We start from the raw sequence: 9,311 nt of genomic DNA on the forward strand, positions 1-9,311 counted from the left end.
CAACAGAGCAGCTCAGAGGCAACCACGCTACTAAACTGATCTTTATAATTTAAGCCCCTGAAGCAATGGAGGAGGAACTGCTGCCCACATCATGCCTTACAGCTCTGCTAAGAGGCATCTAGAGACTCCAAACCCACATGTGCTCAGCAACTGAGGATGCAAACCTAAAATACCATCTCTGCATCTCTCTGCAAGCCTTTAAGGGGTTCCTCTAGTCTGATAAGCCACAGCCTCATAATTGCAGCAAATCCGCCCAGGCTCCTGGCTGAAAAAAACATACTTGCAGTTCCTCTGCATTAGCTTCATCTCACCTTCAGCAGCCTCTAGGCGAGAGTGCCTAACATGGTAAACATCTCAATTTCTTGCCGGATTTTCAGTGCAATACAAAGTCATTTCAAGGTCTATTGTCTTTTAATGCAGAGCAGTGTTTCCATACCAGTCCTGATTATTCTTTATTCATTTGCAAATGCTTTTGCACCTCTTGTCACACCATAGTAGGTGTATTGGCCCGAGCGCATGATTCAATTCACAGCTCATACGCTTGAGAGATTTACCACCTTGAGTGGGATTTACACCACAATTTTAGGAGGAGGCAAGACTTCAGCTACTAAACAGTGAATACCCAACTCTGGAAGAGCATAATCTGGACTGAAAGATCCTCTGAAGGAAGGTGTCTCTCCCTCTTTTGACCATAGAGGGAGCTGAGTCTCCAGTGTTAACCTCTTAAAAAAAATCAAGCGCTCAATTGGGATCCAAGTCCCAATATACAGCCCAGAAATTATATTGGCCCCACTCCCCAGCACCATACCCAGACCTCACACGTAGAGGAAGATGGCAATGCAGATTAAATAATTAATGCCCCTGGATACTGTTTCCCCCCAAACTACAGGGGATCACAGAAGAAAAAACACTTCCTTAAATAAGGTTGATTGCTCTTTGCTGGCACAAAAGAAAGAAATCAGTCAGGAATATTCTCCATCATTCCGCTGGGGCTTTGTCAAACACCATAGCTCCTGCATTTCAATGAATGATAAATTGCTTTTAAGAAGTGACTTTTATGTCAGTGAGCATGTTATTATTGATTAATCTCACACTGGAAGAGAGTCTTCATACCCTACTGTTCTTTAAATCACCCAGAGAGTTTAGAGGTTGCTGTCTAACAAGCTCCTAAGTCATATCTTCCTTGTCAATCTTACCAACCCCTTGTTTAATTGTAAAAATGTAAATAAAATGCAGCAAGCAAGCTTTGGCCTAATGCCTCATGACTCACATATCTCTTCCAAAGAGAGAAATGAGAGATTCTTCAGCTGCACTTGAGGCTTGTCAAGCATCATTTTAATTCAAAGCAAGTTCTGGCTTTCTCAGAGCCACATCCAACACCAGAGCACAGCAGCAGTTTGATGGGTAGCAAGACACACATGTCAGAGCCAGGAAAGCCTCTGTGATTTCCTTATGTCTGAGGAATATCAGTTTAAATACCAGTTAGAGAGTGAGACCCCCGGGACCACCAATGACTTTGTTACCTATCCTTACTATGCAACAAGGTCATGCTTTTGCTGGCAGCAGAGATTAGGAGCAACTGAAAGATGACCCCAGCATTGGCTTCTCTGGCCACTGTGGTGTTTGTTAACAGAGCCTACTCTTGTATCCAGCCAGCTTCGATTACACTGGTAAATAGAATATCTTGCTTTCAACATTGGGATGATCAGCAATCTAGTAGTTACATCCCAGCATGTAAACAAAGACATGATACCTGTATGTTGAAAAATTAATGGCCAAGTAGAACTTGAATGCACACTTACATGAGGCTTTTCATGTCCCCCGGATACTCCAACTTCTGCAAGCCCAATGTCAGCATCTCCTTGTTAGGTCTCGGAGACTAGATGCTATGAAATGGCTCCCAGCATTTGCAGGAAGACATCCATCAAGCAGTGGAGCTCCTGGCAGCTCTCACTCAAGAGCAATCTGCTCCCCTGGCATTAATCAGAGTACAAAGTGACCACCAGAGCTGGAAAGGTGCACAATGTTCTAAAGATTTTCTAAAACATATTGCTGTGTCATCAAAAAAAACAATTTGTCTCAGACAGAACAAGGCTCTTGACTTTCTGAAAACTTGATCACTTCAAGGGACCTCAGTTCAGAAAACCATCTGATTACAAGATTAAAGCATGTGAACGAAGAAAACTAGCCCCTAAAATGGAACAGAGGAAGCAGCAGCACATTGTGAGGTTTTTCTATAGTGTTTTTCCCAAAACACTATTAAAAAGTTGATGTCATGAGTGTATGTTTTTAAAAGACAAAGCAAAACAGTAAAATATCAATTACTATGCCAGTGATGCTCCAATCTATGTCTGTTCTCTTAAATTCTTTCCACTTGGAGCATCTCTAAAAATCCTTTTGTTTACATTGAATTTAACCAGAGCCAGAAGCAATCTGGCTGCAGGCTGGTGATACTCCACCACTTGACCTGCAAAATAAGGGAGTTCATCCCCTCTGCAGTTATGCAGCTAGATCCCAAAGTACTGCACATCAGCTATTAGCTTTTTTTAATTTATGTACAAGAAAAGTTCCTAGGGGGGGAAACTATGCTTCAGGCATATTAGCGGGATTTCATGGGTACAGTACATGAAGTTCAACCTGTGCCTTTTCCTCTCTGTTTCTGGGCTTATCTCAGACCAGACACATTTCATGAGGGGACTGGCCCTACATTGATGAAAGGACACATTGGCCATCCACATCAGGCAGATGTCCACGCTTTACAGTGCAGATCTATCCTAAATGGACCATTTTCCAAAGTAACTCAAGTGCCTGAATTTCACTGAATGCAAGTTACACAACATGGCTTTCAAAGAAACCTTAATACACTACATGTTTATAAACAACTACTGGGCAACACTTCTTCCATCCCTGTAAATGTTATTCTTGACCCTTGGAGACAGGCACTAAAGAAGCATAGCAAAGATTCAGCAGCTTACTAAATCAAGAATTCAAATCAATAGCATAGGCATAGCCCGACTTAAAAACCTATTTTAAAACTAAATTAAAAAGCAGTTGCATTGCCAATTGACAAGATTAGAAAGGTTTCCCTAGCAATTGTTGAGATTACAAACTAATGAACCATGCAGAGAGAAGATGGAGCACGGGAGTGGGAAATGTATGTGCATTTGCACTATTGGTTTTTAACAAATATGGTCACATCTCAACAACTTGGAGAAAGCATTATAACCTTAAAAAAGGAAAAGTTTCCCAGATATTTTTCATTTCAGCAAGTGCTTTGCACTAGCCTAAGGAAGCACTCATCAGTGCCAAAGTCCAAAACAAGAGCAGCAGAGGGAGATTAAAATAACTGCAAGGTTAGTTGCTTGAGCAAAGGGAGCAGGATGGGCTCCTCAAAGCCAGACGTTCATCCACAGCTCCCAGAAGGCAGAAAAGCAAGTATATACCAGAGCCTTAACTGGGGAACCAGACCATCTAGTTCAGCTGGTTACCAAGCATTTACAGGGAAAGAACAGGGGTCTGGAAAACAGGACCTGCAAGGTGAGAGAGGAAGGAAATAGCGTTGCAGCCAAGACACCTTCAAGTTCCTCTCAAAGAAAAGAAACAGCTTTCCATGTCAACTGGAGCTAGGCTTAGAAGCAATAAAGTAAAATTGCAGCAAGAGGAGACATCTTTATAGCAGTGAAATGCTGGGGTAAATTGACTATAGAAACTGAGAAATGTCCATCAGCAGAGGCTCTTTACAAAGAGGTCAGACATTCATTCATCATGGTAAAGCCAGCCACAGGGAGAGGGGCCAGGCGACCTCTTAAAGTCGATCCCAGCCCTATTTTCCTGTAATCGCACAATATATTATTGCGCATTAACACCGCAAAGTCTTTTCTTCAGCTTATCAGACCTCAGATTGAGATGTAAACCCGACTCCTACCACTTTGCTGTGCCCAGGCTCTTCCCACCCCCATTTATTGAGGCCCCCCCCAGAGACGTAGCTATGGTGAGCAACAAACAACTCGTAAGGAGCCAAGCCTGGGGATTATTTCACAGGCCATTTCAGGCAGCGGGATGGAGAAAGAAGGAAGACAAAAAGGAGGCAGGCTTTGCTGCTGCCCTGAGAAATGCAGCCTAGCAACCTCCACACAATAAAGCACAAAGTGCACAGACAGTGCCATGCAAAAGGGGGGGCTGCAAGCCTCCCTGCAGGGTTGGTGGTGAGCAGCTCTTTTTATATGTCTCATAACAAACTCATCACTGGTGTTGACCGCTTTCCTCCACCCAGGTAGCACAATCCAAGTTTTTTCCTGGGAAGCAATTGCCTAAAAAGCAGGCAGGTTTTTAAAGAGATAACACAGGTACCCATCACATACTTTCCTGCCCTTGCTCACAGGGCAGGCAATGGGTTGCTTTGCAGGAATATATATCCTCTCCTAAGCTGTTTGTCTTGTAGAAAAACTAAACCTGCACAGTATTGCTCCTGGTATCTCATTGCATTTATATGATGAACTCTAGCAGCAGAGTCAGACCTCATGTGCTCGATATACCTGGCCCAACAAAAAATTACTGCACAGCAAAGTCACAGGATACATCCCACCTACCTCAGAGACCTGTGCAAGGGGAAGCAGGAGGAAGAGGTAGACATTTTGGGAATGATAACAGGTCCTCAGAGGATCCATAGCCCCGTACAATGCAGGGGGATGAGCTAGGGTGACCCAGGACAGGCAGTGCCCCCATCAACAGAGTCTGTCTGGAAGTATCTAGGGCTGGGTCCTTGTAAAAGGCTCCATCAGCACTCCCCAACACAGCAAGGACATGAAGCAGCTCTGGTTCCATCCAGAAACAGCAGATACAGGGCAGACAGAACAGGTATCAAGACTACAGCACAGCCCAAGAAACCTATCTAAGCTGGAGGCTGAGCTTAAATATGCTCCTGGGTCCATGGGTGTGGGTGGAGGCCCCAGGTGAGGCTCCTTAGAGCCATTAAGGCTCATTAGTGCCCTCAGCTTTACACTGGACACACTTGGCCCTAAGGGTCCTCCTGGCCAGTATGTCCCATACAACCTCAAGGCACCTAGACCATACTTGCTCCTCCTCATCTAAGAGGCACTGCAGGGAAGGCTTCCTCTGTGTTAAAACATGGCTTTTAGCAGAAAGAGAGGCTGCACAGGTTTATAAGCACAAGAATTGGAAAAGCACTAAGGAAGCACCCATCAGGCACACCTGAGCAGGTGTTTAGAAGTTGTTGCATGGCTGTATTTACCTCTGATCACTTTAATAAAGTGCTACACACTTTTGGAGGAGAGCATCGTAATCTGCTCCCAGGGAGCTCCAAGGGGCTGCAGAAGACAATCCTTCAAGGTTTCTCCATTATCTCCACAATTTCCTATGGAGGAGTCACCTCCAGCCTGGAGGAGAGAGGCAATGCATGGTCCAGGGTAGAGGGGCGATAGCTTCGACAGGGAATGGACAATTCAGCTTCTCCATTAGATGCTTGAGCATTGGCCTTTAAAGAGTTGTTGGTGACCTTTGCAGGATGGCAGCTCAATTGCTGCATAAGCAAACAACCCATCAGTGGTCACCCTGTGAGAGAACATGGACTTCACATCTGAAACATGTGGCTGTAAAGGCAAAATCAGGGGCTACCAGGTCCCTTCCTCCATCTGGTAACTTTTCCTGCCTGTTTGAGCTGGAATGGCTCTAAACCGCAGAAAGATACTGTCAGGTTTCAGAGGTGTCACTTGTCTCCCACCACATGGCAGGGAGAGCATCTTGGGAAGGGCTCTTCTGGTGACAGGCGAAGGTCCATCACCTTCTGCCAGCAGCAGAGGCCACATCGTCCCAGTTGAGACCTGCTGTGTCACCTGCATGTTTCCCAATCAAGTGCAATTACCTTGGAAATTAAACTAGGTGCACCACCATCAAATTTCATTGTGCCTTTAGCTTGGTTTACTGCCAGCAACCTGATGAGAAGCACCCCAGTTAAGTGGAGCAAGGTGGATCATCAGTCAGAGAAGGTCCTGTCCTGCCTGCCCGCCCGCTGCCTTGCTCTCCCCACCAGACCATTTTGTTGCAAGCCCAGCTCTCTACCCAGCTCTTTCTCTAGCAAGGCGAGGGTTTGGTTTCATCCATCCGCAGGAAAGCATCGGGGAGAGCTTCTCCCCCAGGTTCCAACTCTGGTATGGCACCAGCTTGGGGGTATGACAGCATGCAAAGATGGTAGAGTGAAAAACAAGAGGAACTCTCTCTGCTGAGGGCTTTTGGAGACTTTTGAGTACCACCAGTACAATTATGTGGGAACTGCTCACGCATCTTCAGTTTTTCTCTCTTCTCTCAGAGGGAAGAACTGATGGAGCTTGTTGGCAGAGTCAGTTCTTTCTCTACTGCTGCAATGACAAAAAGGGAGGTGGCAAGGCAGGAAAAGGTGCTGTGGGAGGTATGATGGAGGGCTTTGCAGCTGAAGGTGGCTTAGAAAGGAAGAGAGAAATAGAGGATGCAACAAGGAGATAAAAACTCAAATAAATTCAGTCAGAGGCTGCACCATCACTTTTATAAGTCCTGTTTTTTGGGGTGGTTTCAGGACTTCGAGGGTTGTTGGGAATCTCCTTGGGAAAAGAGAAGTTTTAAAAAGCACCTTGCTCAGAGTGAAAGGCGCAGCTGGAGCAATCCTGCTCCCCAACCCAAGCTTTGAGCTTTCCCATCCAAAATCTTGAGGCCCTGCAATATGCATCCCTTTGTCATGTACAAACTTGTAGTCTCTGGAGCCCTGTGAACCCCTTCCCTGCAGTGCTGGAAACCTGCCTTCACCACTCTAAGCCAATGCCTCTGGCAACAAAAATGCAGGAGCTTGAGCCAAACTGAGAACTGGTTTGACACAGTCATTTTCCACTTCTGGAATCATGAGCCCAGTCCTGCCTCAGCACACAGCTGAGCTGTCACGGTCCCAACTCCGACACCCTGGAGAGGCACGGCAGCAAAGATGAACCAGGAATTATCCGTGGCTGCAGATCAAAGGCACAGGGGACCACAGAGGACCATGGGGAATGGAAAAGCTGATATGGGACAGGAGTGAAGGGACTCGAGCAGAAGCTGGAAGGAGAGACCTCTGTAAATGAGGAGCAAAGCACGACACAACGCTCGGTGGAGGGCAAGCTGCCCTCCCAGCAGCAAGAGCTCATGGTAAGGAAAAGAGATTGGAGTGGCTGGAAAAGAGCTGGAGCTGAGGTGGCTGTGACAGACAGACAGGCAGATAGCAAGACCTGCTTTCACAAGCTTCTGGTCCATAGCAGAATAGATGAGTGGCACCAAATGGGATTTAGAGCCTCTATAGGGTCATTATATCATGTCATCTGCCATGTTTAGCAGAGCTGAAGAATTTCGCCTGGTTATCCTTGCGTTGCTGAATGTCTTCCAGCAAAACCGTCCTTTTGGCTTTGAGGTTACCGAGGGAGGGAGCATCCCCTGATTCCCTCAGCAATTTGCTCCACGGTGAATCATCCTCGCTGCTAAGGTGACTTGCTGTGGAATGTCCTGGTTAGCAGCAGCCACGGTGTCCCTTGGGAGAATGACTCTCCTCCCACTCTGGAAGTGCAGCCTGCATCCTTTGCTCTTTGCTCTTTTCCACTGAGTCACCCTCTAAAGATTTACCCCCAGGGCCTGTTATGTACTCTTTCTTACCTCCTGCTTCCCACTCTGGGCTATCTGCATATTTTATTAGCGGGTTTTTTTTCTACTTGCTTCCAGGTTTTTCCTAAAAACTCCTGAATAATAAGAGGCTGGAGTGGGTGCATAACTAAAGATCACGTGCAAAAAATGGGAAAGGAACAGAGCCCTTAGGCAGTCTTTCCTTCCACCCTCCCATCCGCCCCAGGGTGATCAGATACTGGAAACAGAGCTGGAAATTCCCCAGACAGCCAAGATCTGGGAAACAGTGCTGGGGAGATGGTGGGGATCTCCCCAGTTCAGACCCCAGTACAGTAGCCTCCAAGCCTAGAGACTGGCCACTGGTAGTGGTATTCCCCCGGGTAAGGAGTGTTTGGCTCTCATTATTTCTACTAGTCATTTTTAATGAGAATCTGCACTTGAAAATCCCCTAAAAATCCCCATGGGTTGGGGCTTGCAGTCGATGGGCTTTGATGCAACAGTCCCCATTGCCTCCATCCTGCTTTCATCTAGGCGAGTGCAGCCTCTAGGCAGGTTGACCACCCTTTGCCAAGGTCCACCCTGACGTCACACCTCAGTGGCAAGGTCCCCGCGTGCCTCTCTGACCCGGGGGCACGGTGACCCGGTGACACTGATCCTCTCTGCTCTGCTCTCCTGCCAACGGGTTTTGGAGCTGCCACGTCAGGTCCTGCAGCCGGACTCCCCGAAGGCAATTCACCAGTGGCTGCTCGCAGCCGGCCAGCGGGGTGAGGACCACCTGGAGCATGAGGGTTGGGGACCAGGGTAGGGGGCTTGGCATCCCAGTTCTGTCCATAAAGCTTGCCACCAGGTCATTTGCAAGGGAATTAGACAGCAGCACAGTGTCCAAATAAGAAAGTGAAATGATGGAGAGGTATCCTTGACTGCACTACATCAATTTAATTTATTAGAAAAGGATTTGCACTGGCAGGTTGTTCCTGGATGGAAACGGGACATCACATATGTGAGGGGCTGGAGGAGCACCGCAGATTTCAGCAGAGCTGTTTTTGGGACCATGCACCTGTCCATAGGTTTGCAAAATTTCATAAGGCATCATTTCAACAGCTCGACAGCCCCAGATGGAAGAAGGGTTAGCAAATTGGAGGCCAATAAAAGTTGGTTAATTTTGAAGTGAGGGGAAATTAAAAGCGAAGGTCCAGCAAGCATGGGAACAGGGGATCAGCTTGTGACACTACTATCAAAACTTTTAATGCAACAGTGGAAATGTGCTTCCTTCTGCTTCCTCTTTGCCCTCTTCTTACAGGGAAGGGCATCATTCTGGGGTTGTTAGAGCTGCCAACGTCCAGTCTGAGCTGCAGGCAGTGGGGGCAGAGACCACAGAGGTCTGGTCTCCGGGGATCAGCACAGGGGCACCAACCAAGCCCAGCAGGTACCTGCAGAGCGGGTCCAGGGAGCTGAGCGGGCAGCTGGGGAGACTATGCTCCAGGGCTCCTCCACGTATGGAGAAAGGACCAGCACATGGGAAGAGATGCATCAGGGGATGCTAGTGAAATTAGTCTTGGCCAAATGCTTTATTTCCCCTCCTTTTGGTTCAGCTGCGGGATGGATTCAACGCTCACTGACATTTATCCTGTCACTTGAGCAGTACGTGGATGAAAGCACAGGGTATGGGTAACCGTGCA

This window comes from Mycteria americana, chromosome 6, assembly GCF_035582795.1.
Source record: "Mycteria americana isolate JAX WOST 10 ecotype Jacksonville Zoo and Gardens chromosome 6, USCA_MyAme_1.0, whole genome shotgun sequence".
Taxonomy (NCBI): Eukaryota; Metazoa; Chordata; class Aves; order Ciconiiformes; family Ciconiidae; genus Mycteria; species Mycteria americana.